This window comes from Rhinatrema bivittatum, chromosome 1 (assembly GCF_901001135.1).
Source record: "Rhinatrema bivittatum chromosome 1, aRhiBiv1.1, whole genome shotgun sequence".
In the NCBI taxonomy this organism is placed as follows: Eukaryota; Metazoa; Chordata; class Amphibia; order Gymnophiona; family Rhinatrematidae; genus Rhinatrema; species Rhinatrema bivittatum.
This window is the reverse complement of record NC_042615.1, coordinates 36,034,200-36,056,985: the sequence shown is the minus strand read 5'-3', so window position 1 is coordinate 36,056,985 and position 22,786 is coordinate 36,034,200. Positions and strand designations below refer to the sequence as shown.

General features: G+C 44.6%; 1 protein-coding gene across 6 annotated transcripts in view; it reads left to right on the top strand.

The window, feature by feature from the left end:
* ELF2 (E74 like ETS transcription factor 2) overlaps positions 1-22,786 on the top strand; it is a 169,879-nt gene that overhangs the window by 2,507 nt on the left and 144,586 nt on the right. For 2 of the 6 annotated variants that reach the window (XM_029594520.1, XM_029594261.1), the window contains exon 1: positions 16-430. The exons of the other annotated variants lie outside the window; for them this stretch is intronic. The gene's annotated coding sequence lies outside the window, so the exon portion shown is untranslated. Of the gene's footprint in view, positions 1-15; positions 431-22,786 lie in introns of those variants that run through there. 6 annotated transcript variants of the gene reach the window in all.

Below are 22,786 nucleotides of genomic sequence, written 5' to 3'. Positions count from 1 at the left end.
GGTGCCGGCCTCGCTCTGCCCCTTTGCGGATTGCGTTGTTGAAGCCTGGAGCTGGGAGAGGGACGGGCCCTGCGTCGCCTCGCCCGGCTTGCAGTTTTCTCCCTCCCCGGGACTTGTTTGGCTGGGGCGGGAGGGGGAATTCCCGATAGTCGGCAGACATGGTGGCGGCGGCGGCAGCAGCAGCTCCTGCTCCTCGCTGGGCTGCGGCGGCCCGATCGCGGCTGGAAAGCCGCCTTCCAGGGCGGCAGCGTGGCGGCTGACTTCCCCCCCCCTCTCCCCGGCCGAGCCTGGGCAGGGAGGGAGGGAAGGAGAGCTGTGCCGGCCGGAGATAAGGTCCCAAGGCTCGGCCTGCGTGTTTTGTACTGCACCGACGAGAGAGCTTGAAGAGTTCGGATCTGTCTTTATTCCGAGCTGCAAGGAAATGATCCAGGTAACAAAGTAATCATCCCGTACCAGAAGGATCGTCCTTGGTAAACCCTCCTTTCTGTGCTTATGGAATAAGGCTCTCACATTTGTAAACATGAGGGGGGACTTGCCTTTTTGCATTTCGTCTTCATCTAGTTAATCATGCTGAAGTTCTGTATTTTTTGTTGTAGGATTCAGGACAGAAAGTTAAACGATTAGTATGTTTGTCGTTGGCAATTTATTTTTCTTTTACCGATTTTCATATAATATCAAATCAGGAGCATATGTTATTTATGTTGGAAGTTATAAAGTATAGTCTCATCTTTGCCTGCACGTTTCTTGATTCTATTTTTTTTTTCCTGTCTGTGAGTTCTGGGAAAAGTAAGGTTTATTTTTAGCAGCACAGTTTGGATACACAGTGACTTAATTCGTATTCGACTTTTGTCCGTGACTCGGGAATTTTTACAGTTCGTAAACTACATAATTGCAGAAAAAGACCAGTCAGGATATATGCATTGGGCCATTAGGGAGCCAACACCACTAACAAGCAAATGTGTCACATGTATCTTAGCTTTCTTCAACTTTTCCCATTTTCTTCTCCTCGTGGCTGGTTGCTAGTTGTTAAACAAAAACCTTTTTTTCTTTTAATCGTTGAGCTTTACTGGCCTGATTTGTTGAGTGTGTTTCTATGTAAATGGTTGTGATGCTGCAAATGGTAGATAATTTGTTGGTTGAAGGATTACACCCTAGTTATACACCTGGTTATACAGGTGAAGTTTCTTAGGGGCTATTCAAATTATGGAAGATGAGATTTAAAAGAAAAAATGCACCTTCCATGTACTCTGCTCCATTTGAAATGCACAGTGTGTGAATCTTTTGGTTATGCTGGGGATATTTGCTGATACCATTTATTTTAGTGGCAGAATTTATAGCTTGACCCACATTCACAATTACTGTATGTTTGAAAAAGCTAGCATTGTAGTCATGTTCACCCATTATACACTTCAAAACTGTATGTTTCCCAAGTATCAGAGTACTTCATGTAGGGCCAGATGTACTAAGCATTTTCCCCCTAGAAAATGGGAAAACCCCTTGAGTATATCTGGGATGGAGTCTCATCAGTTTGTGTAGTTCATGGTGAAATCATGTGTAATACTATAACCAAATAAACTGGCCAAATCCAGGGAATGGGGTAATTTAGGAGATGGCGGTGGAGCTGCTTTAAAGAATTTCAAATGACTTAGTAAAAGCTTTTAATTTATACTGGGGAGTGTTGCAACTCGTCTTGTGTGTGTCTGAAATTATGCAGGGGATACAGTTTTTTCTTTTAATGATATTATTTGTGAATGGGTAAAAGTATTAGTTTTTACATTTTGTTTATCATAAACAGAGTTTCCACTGAGGAGTTTTGGAATGAACAGAATATTGTGGTTGCCATGTTAGTCCATTTGAATTCATAGAAAATTGTGGGTGATACCTTTTTTTTTATTGGTATAAATACATCTGTAACCAGCTGTCCCTTCATCAGGTCAGTGAAGAGCCTGCACAGTTACACAGGGTTTAAGTAGTACAGAGTCGTCAAAGCATGAGGAAGTCTGTATATGTCAGGAAATTGCAGCTTACGTTACAATTACAGCTCAGTAAAAGTATGGGAGGGGGTGGGGGCAGGTTGACAGAGAGTAGGACTGTACAGTTCCAAGGGGCCTATGTCTGATATAATGGGTGAGAGAGCCTGTGTCCTTAAGTCATGATGGGGCACTAACATTAGCACAGGTTTTTAGTCATGTGTTAGCATGCATTTTCTGATGTAAGTTAACTCTGGTATGTAACAGGGATTTTTAACTCTTAAAAAAAATGTGCGCTAAAACAGGCGTAAAAACTCATGCTAAGATTAGCGCAGGTGCATGTTAATCCCATCTAAAAGAAGGCATTACCTCTTTCTCTGCAGCGTGTGCAGGTGCATTAAAAGGTAAACAGCTTAAAGCACATTTTCTTAATGCTGGAAATTTAATGCCTGGTGCAGAAGAGGAGAAAAACTTAACTCACATTTCTGGTGGCCATATTATACTATTGCTGTCTCCAGTGTAGTAATGTCTGATTACTTCTATCATACTGGACACAGCAATAGAATAACTTTGGCCACCAGAAATGTGACTTTACTTCACTTTGGACCCAGGAGTTTAATTGTTGGTGCTCTCGGGGAGGGCACCTATAATTGAACAACGTTGGCGTACTGTTTAACTTAGATGCCCACCACAGGGAGCTTACACTTTGTTCAGCTAGCTGTAAGTGCCCACTCCAAAGAGCACATTCTTGCAGCTAAGGCCCTTTTGGCAGGGAATGACAAGTAAAATCAAAGCATAAGCTTTGAGGGGTGGGCACCTACAGCTAGCTTAACAAAGCATAAACACTCTGATGGGGGTATCTGTAACTGAACAGGATGCCAGAGTCAGATGTGTGGCACCAAAGTGCATACTGTCAGCTGAAGGTGCCAGCCCCAGAGAGTTTATGCATTGACATTGCATGTGAGATTGGTGCTGTGCTTCCCAACTGAATGAGAGAATGGGCACATTCTCTCATTCAAGGCCATTTTGACAACTAATGGCAAGTAAAATAAAATAAGCTCTCGGGGGAATGCACCTACAGCTAGATAAAGCATAGGCTGTCTGCGTGAGCACCAACAGCTGAACAGTACACTCTTTAGCATTGCATGTGAATGTGCTGCCCAGCTGTCCAGGAAAACAAAGAAAACCTGTGACTGTGCCTGCCTCAGAGAGCTTACATTGGAAATGTGCTCAGTGTGGTACTCCACCTCAGACCCAGGAGGATTTGTATTTACAATATAAGGTCTCTGGCGTGGGCACCAATGGCTGAACAGTACTTCATAGTTGGGATGCACAATACCAAGTGCATAACATTCAGCTGAAGGTGTCTTCCCAAAAGAGCTTATGTTTTGTTTAGCTGTAGGTGCAAGCCCCAGAGAGCTTATATCTTCTTTGGTCTGGGATGGAGTAAACTTACATTTCTGGTGGCCAAAGTTATTCTATGGCAGCTACCACGTGGGCACTGCAGCGGAATATCACGGCCACCAGAGATGTGAGTTAACTTTTACACGACCTCAGGCCAAGGAGTTAACCTGAAAATCCACTTAAGTGCATTAAACCAGGAGTTCGGAGGTAAGTACATGAAGTGGGAAGGAGTATGACCAAAATGGAGCTGCATGCAAGATTGTGCCCAAGTTGGGATGCCTAGTGCCAATCTTGCATGCAAGGTGAAATCAGGTGAAATCAGGTGAAATCAGAGTAATTTCCTAGCCTGTAGCCAGATGGACTCAGGACCAATGGGTATTGTGCTCTTCTGCTAGCAGATGGGAGACGGGGTCAGATTTCAAAGCTGACATCTCTCTAGATATACCCCTGCAGTAACCTCAGCTCTTCAGTATCTCTCCGTCTCCTAGCAGATGCGGACACTATCCCACACACTAGAATAGTGTTAAGAATTACAGCAAAGAAGAAACAAAATTTACCTTAAGGAAGATCGAGTCCCGCTCTCCTGCAGTCATACCGAAGGGTCCCTCCCCCAGTCGAGAATTCCTGGGATGATCTCCGATATCCTTCAGAGGTGTGCCTTGGTCCAGTAGCTGGTTCCTGGCGTGGACGTAGCCTTCCCCCCCCCAGTGTGGCTGAAAGGCAGTGGGTGCAGATGAGCGTGGCAGTGAAGGTAATTCCCTCTCCCCACACAGTTGGAGACCGTCCGGCACATAATCGGTAAGCGCCGAGACCAGGTAAGAAAAAATCTTTAAATTCAGGTCACCGGTCTCCACAGCTCGGATTGCTGTTCTGAATCTGTCCCGGCAAGGTAAGAAGGGAGCACCAATCGGGTTGAGAAGCCTTGGTTAGGCTAGGCCCCTATCCAGTGCAAGGGTTCACACATGTGGAGACCTTCGGGGGCACCATCTTGCGTGCGGGGGTCGTCGGCGCCATCTTCCCTTCTCACCCGGCGGTACATGTGGGGCAGGCCAGGCGGCCGATGCCCCTAACTTGTGTGCGTCCAATACAGACACGTGCATAGCAGCGCGCACAACTGAGCACACCCGTGCGCATAACTACACGCACAGCCACGTTTACAACTGCACGTGTGCAAACACATAGAAACAATGGCACTGGTGCCCAAGAAGGCCAGAAGGCACTCTTTGCACAGCCTGCCACATAAGAGCCACGCAGTCTGAATTGGAGTCCTGCCTGTGTCAACATTGTGAAGAAGCCCAGGGGGAACCAAAGCCTGGTCCCTTATTGTCGGGATCGTTCCGGAACTACTGAAGATAGCTCCCCGGACCTTTGCATCTCCGAGATGGCTTCCCCATAGGAGGGCACCTCTGGGGCCCCTACTCAGACTCCCCCTGGGATTAACATGGACCCAGGGACCTTCTCCTGGTTGGAATTTTTCCAAGCACATCAAGCCTTCATTAGGACGCAATCAGCCCCAGCTGCGCCCCAGGCTCAACCCCTGCCAGAAGCACAAGATCCTCCCAGCCTTGCTCGGCTGCTTCAAGACATGCTTCGCCTAACCAAGAACTTCCCTAACAGGGACCCAGACACCTCAGATGATGAGTGACTCCGTGGAAGAAGGAGAAATCCCTCCAGGAATGGAACCATACCGAACTATGCTTTGCTTCTTCCACAAGGACAGATTACTAGCCCTTGTTTCCCAAACTCGGAAGACGCTGGGTATTCCTGGCACGGAACCTATGGCAGAACCAAAGAAGAACCCCATCTTGGTGTCCCTTCGTAAGGCCTCATGCTACTTCCCAATGATGGAAGCCATCCAGGAACTGATTGACCTGGAATGGGATGCCCTGGAGGCCAGCTTCAAAGGGGGTTGGGTCTTGGAAGCCCTATATCCTTTAGAACCAGCGACCAAGGAACACCTGCGTTTCCCGAAAGTGGACGCTATGGTTTGTGCCGTCTCAAAGCGAACAACGATTCCCATTGAGGGAGGGGCTGCATTGAAAGACACTCAGGACAGATGATTGGAATCCATCCTTAAGCAGGCCTTCGCAACAGCAATGACACTGCAGATTGGTTCCTGCTGTGCACTGGTGGCACATTCCTGCTTGCTCCTCCTGAGAGAGGCAAATAACTCCGGAACGTATACCGGTGAGATGATGGAACCTGCAGCAGCCTTCCTCACGGACGCAAGCACAGACTTGGTACGCACCTCAGCCAGGGCGTTGCCTCGGTAGTGTCAGTCAGAAGACAACTATGGCTACGGAATTGGTCTGTGGACGCGACATCTAAAGTGAATCTCACAAGAATGTCTTTTAAAGGATCTCTCTTGTTCGGAAGCGAATTGGAGAAGTTAGCCAGCAAATGGGGTGAATCCCCAGTGTCTCGGCTACCGGAAGATAGGAGTAAAAGATCTGTGTTCCTCCCCCAGAAGAACCAAGGGCAGAGGATCGCAGTGGCTTTAGATCCTACAGAGTTCGCAGTTCCAGGCACCTCGTCCCTCTGGAAGGTCCCAGCCCTTTTGGAGCAGACAGACCAAGAGGGGAGCAGGCCTGGGGGCAGGCTCAAGCCGTGCTCCGCAATGAGAATGGGGCGGACCCTTCCACAGGAAGAGGATATAGGGGGTCGACTTGCCCTCTCTACCAAAGATGGTTTGAGATAACGTCCGGACAAATGGGTTCTAACATCATCCGAGAAGGTTACTCTCTGGAGTTCCGCAGCATCTCTCAAGACATTTTTGAGGTCACCCTGCCACTCCCATTCCAAGAGACTGGCAGTAGAAACCACTCTAACAAGACTACTCAGTCTGAAGGCAATAACTCCGGTTCCCACGCCCCAACAAAATACGGGGCGCTATTCCATCTATTTTATCGTTCCCAAGAAGGAAGGATCTTTCTGGTCCATCTTGGACCTCAAGAACGTCAACCGTCATCTGTGGGTTCTACACTTCCTCATGGAAACTCTTCGCTCCGTAATAATGGCAGTACAACCAGGAGAGTTTCCTAACCTCCCTGGACCTTTCCGAAGCCTACCTTCACATCCCAGTCCATCAGGATCACCAGCGCTTTCTGCGCTTTGCGATACTGGGTCACCATTACCAGTTCAGAGCACTACCCTTTGGTCTAGCAATTGCCCCCAGAACCCTCATCAAAATCATAGTGGTCGTGGCGGCAACACTGAGGAAGGAAGGGATCTTGGTACACCCTTACCTGGACGATTGTCTAATCAGGGCAAAGTCTTTGGAAGAGAGCCGGCAGGTGACCAGCAGAGTCAAGAGCCTACTGCAGGAACTCAGTTGGGTCGTAAACATGGGCAAGAGCAGTCTGCAGCTCCCGTTGCATCTCCGAACTACAGGCTCTATCCTGTCGGGAATCATTCCTCAGGTTCACACCTGGAACCATACAACTGTGCACTGTCCCCTCCTTCCTTCCGAAAGTGGTTTCCGAGTTTCACTTGAATCAAACCATCTCGCTACCATCTTCGGATGAACATAAGGACTCTGCAGACTCATGCCTTCTTCACCACCTGAATGTCGGCAGACTCCTGGTGCAATACTTGGAAAGATTGGAACCACTGCACAAAATGGATCGCTTATTCATTCCTCACAGCAGGAAGAAACAAGGAGAAGTGGCCTTGCGGGCGATCATAGCCCGCTGGATCAAAGAAGTAATCAAGGCAGCCTACATAGAGGCAGGAAAGCCCTTACCTCTAGAGGTTAAGGCTCGTTCTACGAGGGCCCAGGCAATCTCTTGGGCAGAAAGGAAACCAAGCTGCTGTCGCCTGCCGAGATCTGTTGGGCGGCGACGTGGTCCTCCGTACTCACCTTCTCCAGGTTCTACCGCCTGGATGTTCAGGCCTGGAAAGACGCAGCCTTCACAAGGGCAGTATTAAGTGGGCCATGGGCAGCCTCCTACCCTGTCCAGGAGTAGCTTTTGTACATCCCATTGGTCCTGAGTCCATCTGGCTGCACTAAGGAAAACGAAATTATCAGGTAAGTAATTTCTCTGGCTCTCTCTGGACAGGCACTTACAGCCATTTGAGATGCACAGCAGCAAAGTGCACACTGTTCAGCTGTAGATGCCTTCACTGGAGAGCTTACCCTTTGATTTCACTTGGTATGCCTTGCCCAAATGGTCTTGCATTTGAGATTGTGCCCAAGTTGGGATGCCCAGTGCCAGTATTGCATGCAAGGTGATTTTGGTCGCCTGCTTCCAGGTTCAAGCACTTGTCTCCTTGCTCCTAGTTTAAAGTACTTTTCTGCATTAGTGCAGATTTTTCAGTTTTAGGGACATTTTAGTGTGCAATTTTTCATTTAATGTGCATGCCTAACTCCTGTTTGATTTGCATCCAGTCAGTTTACTACATCCTACAGGGCCCCCTGTTTTTAACGCATGCGTTAAATAAAACCCATGCTAAAATTTAACTCCAATTTTAGCCCAGGCTTTATTACATTGGCCCCTTTGTGTTTATTTCAGTGTTCAGTCATCTTAGTTTCGGTTGTTTTTTGCATTCTTGTGTGGTTTTTAAAATTCCTGAAAGTGTCCTGATTGTGAAGTTAAGGGAGCGATCTTCCTTTGAGAAAAAGGTCACAAACTGAGGTATTGCATTGCTCTTTTCTGTAATGTGTGTTTTTGTGGGTTTTTTTTTTTATTTCTGTGGAGCTTATTGTCCTTAACTTTTGGCTTGTTTTATTGATGTGGCTTCCATCTTCAAGAGTTTTGCATTGGATCATGTGTACACAGGGAAGAGGATGGTCCAGCCCCTCTCCTCCAGACAGCCTGCAGGGAAGAGGGATATAATTCTGGAGCAGACAGAAGAAACTCTAGCAGTGGGCTATGACCCAGGGAGACCAGTTGGTCACTTTACTCTCTGGTTGTCTCCGGTACATACTTAGATTGTGAGCCTCTCTGGGGATCGGAAAATACCTACAGTACCTGAATGTAATCCGCTTTGAAGGGCCTGAAAAGAGGAATATAAAAATAAGATAAACAAAAGAAATAATCCAGCCCTTCTCCTTATGCTTTGCCGGGAACAGGAGGGGCACATTTGATCCTAAAGCAGACGCAGCTATTCTAAAGGACAGACACACGTTTGAAACCTGTGAGCAGTAGGGCTAATCATCACGGCTTTAACCCTGGCTATTGCACCACTGCTCACAAGGACCTGAGGAAATGCAGCATTGTTGATGGTGTCACAGTTCTGGTGGGCGAGCGACAGCTGGGGGCTGGTGATGGAGGAAGGGCACGTTTGGGAGAGTTCATATCTGGTCCTGGCCCCCACCTCCTTGCACAGGATACACCTGGCTGAGGCTTCCTGCTTCCCCTCCACAGTTCTGTTTCTTTTTTGTCTACCATTTAAGCCCTATGTGCACTACATTCATAGAGAAATGTGAATCCTGTATCTTGAATGTGGGTAAGTGGAAGGGCCTGTGATGTGTGCTGGCATTGTGGTATTTTGCAGGGTTTTGTGCCATTTTCTGCTTTTTGAAGTTAGCACTGGTGGAGCGTGGACTGTTTTTTGTTTTGTTTTTCCATTCATTCTTCAGTGGTAGCAGGTCTTAATCTTCTATGATCTTTGTTAGGTTTTCTACAATGGTTCTCTGGGTATTTTAAGCGAAGATGCAGTCGTCTTGTAGTTGATTTTGGCGTAGTAGCCCATTTGCTTGAGATATTTATCCCTGTCTTTTGGATCAGAACCAAATGCACTGGTGCTGTGTATAATCAGTAGCTTTGCTCTCCTTTAATTCTGCAAATTTTACATGTGTAAATGCACTTTACTTGATTAAGTGGGCTTTTGAAAATTGCCACAATATATGCCATTGAATTGTCCATAGGATTTACTTGTATAAGTTTGGAAATTGCTACGGTAGCATGTTACATTTTAAAATTACCTCCTAAGGAAGTACTTGTGATCGCCCACATTTTCTTGTTCCAGATGTGCTCAGATAATTGAGTTCTTGCAGCTCTCAATGCAAGAGCTCATGTTAAAGTTGAATTACACTATTTTATCTCTTGAGTCTCTAATAGTTGGAATGAGTAGTAGTAAAATTTTTTGGTAGTCCTGACTTCAATAGGTTCTGTACTAAAGTCTAATAAATCATTAAATGATAAAGGGCATAGAACGGTTCCCCTGTGAGGAAAGTCTAAAGAGGTTAGGGCTGTTCAACTTGGAGAAGAGACGGCTGAGGGGGGGGGGGTTATGATAGAGGTCTACAAAATCATGAAAGGACTTGAACAGGTAAATGTGAATCGGTTATTTACTCTTTCAGATAATAGACTAGGGGGGGCACTCCATGAAATTAACAAGTAGCACGTTTAAAACAAATCTGAGAATTAATTTTCACTCAGTGCACAATTAAGCTCTGGAATTCATTGCCAGAGGATGTGGTTAAGGCAGTTTATGTAGCTGGACTTGAAAAAGGTTTGGATAAGTTTCTGGAGGAGAAGTCTGTTTCTCCTAGGATAAACATGATAGTCCTCACACATGGGTGACATCATCGAATGGAGCCTGGCACGGAAAACTTATGTCAAAGTTTCTGGAACTTTGCATAGCACACTGAGCATGCCCACCATGCCCTATACCATGTGTTCACGTGTGGGTCCCTCTTCAGTCTCTCTTCCCCCCCCCCCGCGGAGCTTTTGCCTTGCAGTTAAGTGAGCTCTTGGCTTTTTTCTTGAAAATTGCCTTTGGAAAACTCTGTTGATGCTGGGTCTCTCTTGGTTCCTCCCCATAGGTTCCTTCATTAGTTTTTTTTTGGCATTCTTGGTAAGTTTCTTTTTGCTATCGTTCCCCACCCCATGGCGGTGGTGTCTGAGTGCCCATCGGCTTAGACTACCCGCCGTCACCACTCACATTTTACTTCTTTTCATTCGTCATCTGGTTTTTGTCAATGCCCCCAGTGCCTGAGAACCATTTATTTATTTAACGCTTTTATAAACCGACATTTGTATGGTACATCACACCGGTTTACAGTAAAACTTAGGAAGGAGGAGAGGGAAATTACATTATAACAAATTGAGAGACAGTGTCTTAACTAAAACAGAAGCAAAATGTAACAACTGTAAATTTCAAACGCGCAAAGGAGATAGGAACAAGTAACTATAAATGTTGTGGATGTCAAGTGAGAGAGGGTTAGGATTTTCAGGTGTGTGGTTGAGTGGGAGGGAGGGGGGTTATTGGAAGGCTTGCTTGAAGAGTTATGTTTTCAATTTTTTTTTTTAAAGGTTTGAGTGTTGGGTTCAAGTCTTAGGTCAAGGGGCATTGTGTTCCATATGGCAGGGCTGGCAAGGGAGAATGCACGTTCTCTTGTAGAGATGAGTTTGGGGGAGGTTATAGGTAGAGTGCTGTTATTGGCGGATCTTGTAGATCTTTGTGGGGGTTGGAAGTAAAAGGAGGAGTTGAACCAGTTTTTTTTGGTTGTGAAGGGTTTTGTGTACTAGGGAGAGACTCTTGAAGCGAATTCTGAGTTGAATGGGGAGCCAGTGTAGGTTTTTTAGGATAGGGGTGATGTGTTTATTTTTTTTGAGTTTGTGAGGATTCTGGCTGTGGCATTTTGGAGTATTTGTAGAGGCTTTAGGGAGGTTGCAGGTAGACCTAGAAGAAGGGAGTTGCAATAGTCGATTTTGGATAATATGAGAGCCTGGAGGACTGTTCGGAAGTCGTTTTGATGAAGGAGGGGGTCTACGTTTTTTTAGTACGTGGAATTTATAAATGCAGTCTTTTTTTAGGTTTAATTCGTGGTCTAAGGTGATGCCAAGGTTTCTGACCTCTTTCGTGATAGGGGGAAGTGTTTGGGAGAGGGAGGTGTCTGTGATCAGTATATTGGTGAATTTGTGATTTATTAGTAGAAATTCGGTTTTGTTGGTGTTGAGTGCTAGTTGCATTTGGTTGAGGAGTTGCTTAATGGAGGAGAGGTGTTTGTCCCAGAGATGTAGGGCTTTGGGAATGGAATCATGAATGGGAAAAAGGATTTGTACATTATTGGTGTATATAAAGAAGGTGAGTCCTAGGTCGGTTAGGAGTTTACAGAGGGGGAGCATGAGATGTTGAAGAGTGTGGATGATAGGAATGATCCTTGAGAGACGCCTTGTGTGAGTTTGATGGGGTCAGATTCAGCCTTACCGATTTTACCTTTGTACTGCCTGTTTTCGAGGTATGAGATGAACCATTGAAGTGCAACGCCAGTTAGCCCAATATCGATTGATCGGTCGATGAGGATGTTGTGGTTAATGGTGTCGAATGCTGCTGAGATATCTAGCATGGCTAAAATGAAGGATTGACCTTTATCTAGTCCTCTGAGAATGGTGTTGGTTAGGGAAAGGAGTACGGTTTCAGTGCTGTAGAATTTACGAAAGCCAAATTGGGAGGGGTGTAGTACATTGTGTTTTTCTAGGTGTTCTGTTAGTTGATTGACTATTTTTTCCAGACGTTTTGCGAGAAAAGGGAGGATGGAAATGAGTCTGAAGTTATTTGGTTCAGCGAGGTTTAGTTGGTTTTTTTTTTTAAAAATAGAGCCCACCTGTGGTAAATTCAACTGACTGGATTTGGAAAGGCACACACCTGTTTCTATATAAGGTCCCATAGCTGACAGTGCATATCAGAGCAAATTAAAGTCATGAAGTTGAAGGAATTATCTGTAGACCTCCAGGACAAGATTGTGTCTAGACAGATCTGGGGAAGGGTACAAAAAAAAAAAATTGCTGCAGCGTTGAAAGTCCCGAAAAACACAGTGGCCTCCATCATTCTCAAATGGAAGGTGTTTGGAACCACCAGAACTCTTCCTAGAGCTGGCCACCCGCCCAAACTGAGCATTCGGGGAAGAAGGGCCTTGGGTCAGGGAGGTGACCAGGAACCCGATGGTCACTCTGACAGAGCTCCAGGGTTCTGCTGTGGAGATGGGAGAACCTTCCAGCAGGACAACCATCTCTCCAGCACTCCACCATTCAGGACTTTATGGCAGAGAGGGCAGACAGAAGCCATTCCTCAATAAAAGGCTCCGCTTGGAGTTTGCCACTTAAAGGACTCTCACAGCATGAGAATAGTCAGGATCGGAAAGATGAATGAAGCAAAGTACAGAAAGATCCTTAATGAAAACCTGCTCCAGAGTGCTCTGGACCTCAGACTGGGGCGATGATTCACCTTCTAACAGGTCAATGATCCCAAGCACACAGCCAATATAACACAGGAGTGACCCAGCCAGAGCCCAGACTTGAACCCAATCGAACACTTCTGGAAAGACTAGAAAATACCTGGGCATCGACGCGACCCATTTAACCTGACACAGTAAGAGGATCTGTAGAGAAGAATGGGAGAAAATCCCCAAATCCAGGTGTGCCAAGATTGTAGCATTATACCCAAGAAGACTTGAGCTGTAATCACTGCACAAGGTGCCTCAACAAAGTAATGAGTAAAGGGTCTGAATACTTATGTAAATGTGATATTTCAGTTTTATTTATTTATTTATTCATTTGCACAAATTTCTACAAACCTGATATACTGTGTATAGATTGAGGGAAAAAATGTGTATTATCCATTTTAGAATAAGGCTGTAACATAATAAAATGTGGAAAAAGTGCATTCAGAAAGTATTCAGGTCTGAATACTTTCTGAATGCACTGTATCCTGTCACCAGGCCAGAAACATGATGTGAGCACAGACATTATAAGCGTCAGTACCACAGGCCCAATGCCCTGCAGCGCTCGTTCCACCACCAGCTGGACTCGCCACTCCTCCTCGAACGTTGCCAATGCCAACACAGACTGGGAGGCAGGAGAGATGGTTAGACCTTCCTCGGATCTCAGAAGGTCCTGGCGACTGGCACCAGGACCGGTGGAGACTGTTGCGGACCCCAGGCATCGATGGAAGATTGGCATTCCTCGCCCTGGGTGCATCATGGCATGAGCCGGCACATCCCCGAGCCTGGCACCAAGCATCGATGAAGGCAATACTGGCAAAACTGCAAAGCAAATGTGATTTTACCCCGTCATCAAATATTTCAGTTCAACTGCTGGGATACATAAAAACTGAGGTATAGTGTGGGAAAACCCTCATCTCTTAGAATGCCTGTTCATATAGTTGATATAAAAAAAAATGTAAATAAATCTCTGAATTTTATTTCATTATTAGTATTATACATATTTTCACTTACTTTAAACACTTATGACAACATATTATAAACTGTAATGCTAATAAGGTTGAATCAGACAGAAAACATCAGAGAAATAGAAACAGAAATGCATTTACTCATGCACTGTGCAGAATACAAAAGATATCAAAGATTCACATTTTCCAAAACTAACAGGGAAAATAAAAAAAACTTCCCACCAAAAAAAAAAAACAAAACCCCAAAAAACCAAACAGGAAAAATCCTGGGAGAAACAATAGAAACAGCAGCCAAATGTGTTGTACAGTGCATTCAGAAAGTATTCAGATCCCTTCTCTTTTTTCCACATTTTGTTACATTACAGCCTTATTCTAACATGGATAATATGTGCACGGAGCAGGAGAGAGACCTTGGGGTGATAGTGATAGGTAAAGCCAGAAGAATGCTGGGCTGCATAGAGAGAGGAATATCGAGTAAGAAAAGGGAAGTGATTATCCCCTTGTACAGGTCCTTGGTGAGGCCTCACCTGGAGTACTGTGCTCAGTTCTGGAGACCGTATATCCGAAGGGATAGAGACAGGATGGAGGCTCCATGATGAGACTGCACCTTAAATACTGTGTACAGTTCTGGCCGCTGCATGTCAAAAAAGATATAGTTGCGATGGAGAAGGTACAGAGAAGGGCAACCAAAATGATAAAGAGGATGGAGCAGCTCCCCTATGAGGAAAGGCTGAAGAGGTTAGGGCTGTTCAGCTTGGAGAAGAGATGGCTGAGGGGGGGATATGATAGAGGTCTTTAAAATCACGAGAGGTCTTGAATGAGTAGATGTGAATCTGTTGTTTACACGTTCGGATAATAAAGGGGACTAGGGGATACTCCATGAAGTTAGCAAGTAGCACATTTAAGACTAATCGGAGAAAATTCTTTTCCACTCAACGCACAATAAAGCTCTGGAATTTGTTGCCAGAGGATGTGGTTAGTGCAGTTAGTGTAGCTAGGTTCAAAAAAGGTTTGGATAAGTTCTTGGAGGAGAAATCTATTAACTGCTATTAGGGAACAGCCACTGCTATTAATTGCATCAGTAGCATGAGATCTTCTTGGTGTTTGGGTACTTGCCAGGTTCCGGTGCCCTGGTTTGGCCTCTGTTGGAAACAGGATGCTGGGCTTGATGGGCCCTTGGTCTGACTCAGCATGGCAATTTCTTATGAGCCTAGAATAATCCACTCAGCAAGTCCACTTTCTAGACACTACAGTCTAAGGACACATAAGAACCACATTACCCCAAAAACCCACTGACTGCCATAGATACCTACATGCCTCCAGCTTCCACCCATCCCCCCACCACCAGGTTTATTGTCTACAGCTAAGCCCTATGGTACAATCACATCTGTTCTGACCCCTCAGGAGAAATTGCAATGGATGTTCTTAGAATTACAATACCCACCCAATGAGGTAAGAAAACAAATCAATAGAGCCAGATAAATAACCAGGCACACTCTGCTACAGGATCATCCCAAAAAAGAAAATGGAACATCTCTGGTTGTTACTTATAGTTCCCAGTTGAAACCTCTGAAACCACTGAAACATATCATCAAAGGTCCAGCTCTTAGCTGGTTTAAGTCATTCTTGAGTAACAGGTACTACAAAGTGAGGATAAATAACAAGGAATCTCAACCCGTTCTGTCAGACCAGGGTGTCCCTCAAGGCTCATCTCTATCACCCACCCTCTTCAATATTTACCTTCTCCCACTCTGCCAACTACTCTCAGATCTCAAGCTCATTCATTACTTATATGCGGACGACATAAAGATTCTCATCCCAATTACCGAGTCACTTCAAAAAACCATCACTCACTGGAATGACTGCCTCCAGCTAATCAAACACCTACTTACCAGCCTCAATTTAGTACTGAATGCCAACAAAACTGAGATGTTACTCATCTCCCACGACACTCTTACTAACCTACCAAGTTCTGCACAACTTACTAGCTCAAACATCAACTTTACCCCAGATGTAAGGGATCTAGGAGCTTGGGTGGACAATCAACTAAACTTGAAAAAATTCATAAACACAACCACCAAAGACTGCTTTTATAAATTACAAGTCCTCAAAGTTAAAACCTCTCCTTCACACCAACGACTTCCGCCTAGTCTTACAATCCATCATCCTAACAAAACTCGACTATTGCAACTCTATCCTATTCGGTCTCCCCTCCAATACCATCAAACCCCTAAGATGGTCCAGAATGCCGCCGCCAGAATCCTTACAAATGCCAATAAAAGAGAACATATCACTCCCATCCTCCAATGTCTATACTGGCTACCCATCAAATATAGAATCCTTTTCAAAGTTCTCACTATCATTCATAAAGCAATACACAACATCTCGCCCCTTCGACCGTATACATCTGCTAGACCTATCAGAAGCGCCTACAAAGGTACACTGTATGCCCCTCCTGCAAAAACATCTCTAAGGAAGAGAGCACTATCTATGGCAGGACCTCACCAATGGAATGCCCTCCCGCCAGACCTACGACTTGAACCCAGCCTACCAGAGTTCAAAAAAAAGCTAAAAACCTGGCTCTTCAGACAAGTTAAGCTACTAGGATGACATAATTCCGATACATCAATATAAATGCCTTTCGTCAAGATTCACTATGCACTTTCTCCTGATTAACAATACCTGTTCTCCCCTGCAGTTCTATTCTCCCCCTTCCCCCCCCCCCCCCCCCCCCCCCGATCCTTCCTCCAGTTGACAACACTGTTCTCCTTATCTCCCAAGCCTGTTCTCTTCTAGAATCCAACCGGATCTCCCCCTTCGTTTGACACCTCTCATTTATCCGTTCCCCACAAAGTTGAACTTCCTTGTGTGTTATCGTTCCCTTATTGCATCGCATTTATTCTCTCCTTTTGCTCCCTGTCCACAACCTTGTTCAATTGTTCTCAATTTAAATCAGTGGCGAGTTATTATTTAATGGGTGTAAAGCCTCAGACCTCCACTTATGGTCTCGAGCAATTTCCTGTTCAATTGTTAAAGTTTTATACTAATACTAACTGTTTTAATCGTTATAGGTAAAGTTTTTGTAGACTCACTTTCTAACTGTTTCTTGTAAAGCCGGGGGCAGTTTGTAAACCCCGGCCGATTATCCGTTCTATGTAAACCGGATTGATTTGTATCTCATACAGGAATTTCGGTATATAAAAATTAAAAATAAATAAATAAATACAATATCATCAAAGATCGCAACCCATCTTGGGCATTACTATCCTCTCACTGGCTGTGGGTGGCAAGCCTATCCTGGCTTACCAGATACTCACCAGCAACCCCAAATTGTACAGCAATGACACCAACTCAGGAACCAGACCTTCCAGAAACCTAGATGCCAACTTTTGTCCACATATTAACCCGGACAACATCATCACAGGAGCCAACAACATCTGGGGCTCATTCGCCTGCTCCTCTTCCCTGCCAGCAGTGGCCCTCTGCTATCTGCACAGGACAATCTGTAAGGGAAAGAATAAATGGACATAAATCTGACATTAGAAATGGCAACAATTAGAAACAAATAGGAGAACATTTCAACCTTCCAGGACATCTTCAAAGGAGCACTCCAGCATGAAAATGCTGAATTGGAACTCATTAAAAAACTTAACACCATCACCCTGGGTCTGAACAGAGACAATAGCTCCATGACTCACTACAACTCTCTATGAACTCAACTGTTATCAGCTCCTTCTGTCTTTTCACACTTACCTCAGTTGTCAGTAGGCTATAGTATAATGCTATTTTATTTATTTATTTATTTATTTATTTATTTGGAGATTTTTATATACCGCGGTACGTAAAGGTCTACATCACCTCGGTTTACAGTAAACAATAACTTAGCACAAGGCTTTACAAGTAACCGGTTATACAGTAAGTGAACAATAAATAGCAACAGGTTGTACATAAAACAGTTAATAGTATTGTAAACAATCAACTTCAACAGTAGGTGACAACTTTATACAGGAAAACTGATTTTCAAGTAGAACTAATTTTCAGGTTAGACATTGATCATCTATAGTATGCTTGTTCAAACAACCATGTTTTGAGGTTCTGTTTCAACGTTTTGTGGCAGGATTCACGACGTAAGTCCAAATGCTATTAACACTCTCTCTCCATAAAACATGTCCTGCCTGATCCAGTGCCTTCTCTCTGTTCTGTATATTTGTTACCCTTCACTTGTACATTGCTTCATGCACCTGACTCTGTCCTCGAAAGCTCATGCTTTAATAAATTGGTTAGACTGTAAGGTACCACTCAGCTCCTGTCTAACCTGGCTGACCCTCTGAAGAATGCTCAGTGTTTTTGTTTTTTTGAAGGGTTGTGTGTTCCTTCACAGAGTACCTGATTGTGGAGGGAGTTTGAGAAGTAAGGAGGTTTGTTCTAGCGCTGCTCTGCACCCATTATTAGAGGTGCTTCAGTGAATGTGGATTGTCCGTTTGTAGACCTGAAGGTTTTAGGGTTTTTGTTAAGGGTTAATGATAGACCACAGATCTCACTCCCATATTCTTAAGAAACCTCCCTGTTGTGTAAGCTTTATAACGCCAATTAAACTTTATCACCCTCTTCATTTATATATTGAATGGCCAACAATTTTGTATTGTGTGTAACCTCTCGGGTTGATGATGATTCTGTAAATAGTGGTTAAAATTACCCTGTATTATATTCTTTTTGAGCTAGTTTCTTGTCCCTTCGCTTTTGGAGTCTTACCCAGTGCATATTTAGCAAACCTGTCATACCAAAACTGTACCAACTCCAAAGGTTCAGTTATTAAAAGCCCGATCTCAAAAAGTCTTCGGATGTTTCTCCAGTGTTGCACGTAATGCAGCTTATGTGAACTATATGTGCGGATGCAATGAGCAATGAATGAGTTATTTTACTTAAGGCCTCCTGGCCTCTTTGTTCTAGAATTTCCTTTCCTCTTGTATGGTGCTTGTACTGATTTTGAGGCATTGGTCTCATTTTAGAAGAGAAAGTGATTGAGCCCTGTCTCCTCCTCCTGTTTTCAGAGCACTTACTTGGAGTGAGAGAGCGGAGGAACATCCAGCTACTCTGGGTTCTTAATGCTCTACTGTGACCACTTTTTTTTCTCTAAAATTTAAAATGTTGTTTTTAGAAAGAATATCTGAGTTGTGGTGCTACTATATTAAGATCTTTTCTTGTGGCCGAATTGAATTTGGCTGTAGTCAGATAGCACTCCAGCCATTCTTGTTATTTAACACATGAAAAAAGTAATTGAAGAAAATTAACCCTGATCTTTATTTATGGGGGTTAGAAGGGATGCGATTATGAATGAATTATTAGGAACATGAAGTGCAATAAATTAGTACTACTTGTTAAACTACTGATAGTCCCCTACCCATTGTGCGGCATATAAGAACCGTAAATAAATAAATAAATAATTGTACACTTCCTTGTCTTTCTGTTAGACCAGTCCTTACTCATGGGATTTCCCTGCTCCATAGCTGCTGTGATGTGTGGCTTCGGGCAGTTGCCAGTAGTCTCTGTTTCGGCAAGCTGCGGACTAGTAATGACCGGTTCCTAGCATATTCCCAGAGTCTTGGTTCGCCCACGATCTAGTTGAGACTATTGGCATTTTTCCCTAACAGTAGCCTGCTCTAGAGATAGAGATATTCCCCCCCCCCCCCCCCCCCATTTCATGGTGGGTTCCCCTCTGGCTTCCTCCCAGTACCCTGAAGGGTTTGGTGGAGCTGCCCTGGTAGGGGTTTCCCTCCTTTGTGGTAGAAACCACGGAGATGGTACAGGGCGGGGGTCTGGTCTTCGCCCTCCTTTCTTCTCCCTCCTTCCCTCTACTGCTGTCTCTCTAATGTGGCTGCGCTTCTATCTGGCCTTAATTAAGACCAAAAAAAAAAAAAGAGGGGGGCGCATTAACAGAGTAGGTTTCAGCGAAGTCACCGGGGCGCTTCACTAAGACCCCAGAGATGGTGAGTACACATATCAAAGTGTGCTTGGCTGGGTGAAGGGAGGATCTGCGGGCAGCTTTACAGCCTTGGGGGTGGGATTGGTGGTGCTGCCATAACAGTGTTAGGCTCACGCAGGCCTGAAAAATTGATGGCGTCTCGAGTAACACCCTATAAAAGGGGCCTATGGCAGTGGCTTTTTGCTACAACTTGAACAGGCCCTGCAAGGTTGTACAACCACAGAGGCAGAGAAAGCCCCCACTGTGGCTTGTGCAGCTGCGGCAGGTGCAATTCATGGCATAGGGGAGAACCTATGAATTCTGTACATACCCTTAATCCCCCTCCATTCTGTCTTCACATTCTGTTGAAGAAAAGAAGAACAAAAAAGAGAATGGAGATACTATTGTAGTATGGCATACTGGCAGCAATGAATTAGGGGGCATAGGTGCACACCGTGTTGCACTAAGAAGCTCCCTCGAGTGGCTGGTTCTCTTTACCGTGTATGTGAGAGAGACAAGGAATAACAGATTCATGAGGGGATAGCAGCTAAGTCTTCCTTTAGAGATACTCCAACAGAGCTATTTGGTCCTAGAGGAAAAATCCATAAACTGCTATTACGGTAATTAATAAGCAATAGTAGCTTGTGATTTATCTAATGTTTGGGTACTTGCCAGGTACTTGTGATTTGGATTGGCCACTGTTGGAAACAGGATACTGGGCTTGATGGACCCTTGGTCTGACCCAGTATGGCAAATCTTATGTTCTTATGTCCTCGGGGAGGGGGTGCGGTGCAGCGGGTACAGGGCAGTAGCGCCCCCAGATGCCCAGAGGATCCCTGCTCTGTGTTTCCACCATGGCCTCTGATAGGGATGGATGATCATTTTTGTTCTTTTCAAATTTCTCCTAACAATTTTAGTAGCCCTGGACTGGCCAAGAAGGCCTTGTTATGTGAACTTGATAAGTCTACTAGTGGGGATCCCATTACATCTCCTGGGAGGGTGTGAGTTGCTTTGGTAGGGCCCAATTCTGATGGAGGACCCATTTTCATTCTCTCCTATGGCATGTCCCTTGAAAGGGCACTGTTTCATAGGAAGGGATTTTCCTCTACAGTCATCTCTATCATCTTCAAAGCGCAAAAGGTATTTACCTTGCTAGCCTACATCTGCATATGGCACTCGTGTTTGTTGTCCCCTTGGAAAATGGATGCCATGTCCATAATAGACTTCATTCAAATGGGTTTGGACAAAGGTTTATCGCTTAGCTCTCTAAAAGATCCAGACATTTGCTGATCTTCCTTAAGGGGCAAAGCATATCAGACCTCTTTTTAGACCAGTAGTTCCTCAATGGGACCTTATCTTGGTGCTGAGGGCCCTAACAGGTCCTTCCTGTGAACCAATAAAGACAGGCTTCTTTAAAAGACCTCTCCTTGAAAGCAGCCTTTTTCATAGCCATTTGTTGGCTGGATGGATCTCAGAGATACAAGCCCTATCCTGCAGAGATCCTTACCCGAAGTTTATGGTGGGTTTGGTCACCTTCGAGCTGATCCCCCTTCTGTTTGCCCAAGGTAATGTCACCGTTCTACATAAATCAGGTGGTGTCACTTCTGGCATTAGTGACAATAAGGCAAGGAAGGAAGACACAAAGCTCTACTCATTGGATGCCTGGTGCATAGTATTAAGATATCTAAAGGTCATGAATCCCTTTAGAAAGATGGATAGACTATCTGTACTATATGGGGGTTCGCGGAAGGGGGAACCAGCTTCCAAATCCATGTTAGGTAGGTAGGTGAAAGAGGCAATCACCTCGGCTTATATTCTCAAGGGAAAACTGTATCATCATGGCTCCAAGTGCATTTGACCTGAGCACAGGCGATGTCATGGGCAGAGGTTTCCTTGGTGTGCCTAGAAGAAATCTGCATGGCGGCCACTTGGTCCACCTTGCATCTGTTTACTGCAAGCATTACCAAGGATCCTTGCAGGCTGGATGTACTGCAAGGATGGATACAGCCTTTGGGGCAGGCGACCTTGGGACAGCACTGTTTTCCCATCCAAGGGAATAATAGCTTTAAGAGTTCCTATTAGTAAGGACAGGTCTAGCAGGAAGATAAAGGAAGGTGAAATTTAATCTTACCTGATTATTTCCTTTCTTTGAGTCCTGCTAGATCAGTCCAAAAGCTCACCTAGGAAGAGGGGGCAACTGAAAACTAATATATAAGGCAGTCTACAAGCTACCTTATTTTTCTTTCTGTTCTATCTTATAATAGGGAAAGAAGTACCCTGCCTTCCAAAAAAAAGTGTGTGTGTGTATATGTGTGTGTGTGTGTATATATATATGTATGTATATATATATATATATATAAATAAAATGGGGGCAGAGTTGTAAAAGTCAGACGTTTAAACGAAGTAAAAAAAAGATTGCTTTTAGTTTCAACAATTTTTTATTTTCAGAAGCATTACAAAGGAAATCGTTCCACGGGGCTTGGTTCTGAGCCACTACGGGACGAAACTCTGAAATACAACATGGCAATATGAAAATATAGAAAGGTTCCCGCACAATTAGTCCCGCCCCCCCCCCCCCAAATCAGTTCACTCCTGCCTGTATAAACTGAAATCAGTCCTTCTTGATGAATATTTCCCATCCTCTGCAAGTCCGGTCAGTCATTCAGTATCAGACTCCTGGAATGATGAGATAATGTTTGCAAGTAATAGTCCAAGTCAACGTGAATCGTCGTCTATGCTAAGGTCCGCGAAGCCACATTGTCCATCTGCATAATACGGTGCAGGTAGTACCCCGCCACATCCAATAGGAGGGAGGGATAGCATCCCTCCATTGATGGAGAATTAGTCGTTTCCCAACCATAGTCGCCTTCTTTATAAAAAGGCGAGATCCCAGACCTTTAACCAGCAAGGAAGGAATACAGTCAAAATAGAAGTAGCTCTGGAATCAAGGGGAGAGTAACAGCCAAGATGCCCCCTAGATCAGTGGTTCTCAACCTTTTTTTCTATCGGGACGCACCTGACCGATGATTCTTACATGCATGACGCACTGAACACATGATCGTCACGGGGCTAAATGTAGACATATACTCTGTATCTACCGGATCCACTCTGACCTCCCAACAATGGGTGCAGAACAGAACTAGGACATTCCCTGTTCAATTTACCATACAAAAAAAATATTTCTGGTGCATTCTCAGTAAAAGCAACATAAACACTCTCTTACCAGGTGCAATAGCCCTCCTTATGAAAAAAAAGTAATTTACCACCAATGCATGTTCTATTGTGAAAACACAACAAATAATATTGATACAAC